General features: G+C 42.3%; 1 non-coding gene across 1 annotated transcript; it reads right to left on the reverse strand.

The window, feature by feature from the left end:
• Nucleotides 1-692: 692 nt before the first annotated feature.
• LOC138496265 (U4 spliceosomal RNA) lies at nt 693-832 on the reverse strand. Its single transcript, XR_011277793.1, has one exon. It is a non-coding gene; the product is annotated as a U4 spliceosomal RNA (small nuclear RNA).
• Nucleotides 833-1,198: the final 366 nt, after the last annotated feature.

Below are 1,198 nucleotides of genomic sequence, written 5' to 3' on the forward strand. Positions count from 1 at the left end.
GAGCAACTTGAATGCCCCAATGAAGACCTGTTGTTTAAGGTCGAAACACGTGTTGGTAGAGCCTGAAAATTAAAAGAAAACTTGATTACTAGGCAATTTTGGTTGATTCTTTGAGAGAACTATTATATATACAGTGTTTGGTGCACTGGGAAGATGCTTTTTTTAAAAAACAATTTCCATGTGTTACTTTACAAAACCAAAAGTAAATTGTGTGGCTTCTAACACAATTTTTCACAGAAAGCCTGCTGTAGAACGCACCCTTTCAACCCATTATTTTTTTTCAGAAATGTTTCTACTAGAGGCACTACCATCCCTGGAACCACACGTGGTTGGCTCAGGCTCCCTTGGTACATTTTTTCGCTTCTGCATTTTCGTGGGGAAAATGTACTCCCCTCCAATTAAAAATGTCACCAGTCACGGCTGGTCAATGTCAGTAATTTAAGATTCACGTGTTCAGAGCGAAATAAATGAGCGCCCCTAATTCCACCTTTCATGTCTATCAACAATAAAGAGTTGAGATATTGCAATCTGGATGTGCTCTGGAATAGCTTCCAATCGAATCCCTTACTTAGCGAATACATCGTGCTTAAAGGTTGTTTCGCTTTCAGGTATACTTATGCAAGGCCAGCCTGCATCTTCCACCACAAGTACTGCAGAAGAAATTCATCTATTTTTCAACTTTGAAAATTCAGTCTCCGTGGAGACTGTCAAAAATTACCAAGTCGACTATATTTCAAGTCATCATGGCGGGGTATTGGGTAAAGTTTTCAATAAGCAATAATCGCGCCTCGGTTTAACCTCATTGGCTACGATACTGCCACTGCGCAAAGCTACCAAGCACTCCGTAATTTACCTAAGCCATCATAACTATCACCCTTATAAATCAGTGTGACAAACATGCTCATCTTCAGGATCACAATTGCGTAACTATTCTATAGAAAAGATGATGACACGCATTAAAAACGCTCCTCGGTTCTTTTTTTCGTCTGTCTGTCTGGAGCAGACAGCGCCGGGAATTGTGGGAACGAGCATACTAAATTAGCAAGCACGCGAGTTCGAACTTCGTTGTTGCAATTGAAGAAGGACTAGGCAATGCCCACTCGCCAGCGAGCACTCCTGGAACTGGGAACGTCTCGTGCAGGAACGTTGCTATCCCTGCTCTCCTGATGTCAATCTTCACGCGCTCTCCTGGACCTGC

The sequence above is a fragment of the Ambystoma mexicanum genome, chromosome 10 (assembly GCF_040938575.1).
Source record: "Ambystoma mexicanum isolate Mex_15411 chromosome 10, UKY_AmexF1_1, whole genome shotgun sequence".
In the NCBI taxonomy this organism is placed as follows: domain Eukaryota; kingdom Metazoa; phylum Chordata; class Amphibia; order Caudata; family Ambystomatidae; genus Ambystoma; species Ambystoma mexicanum.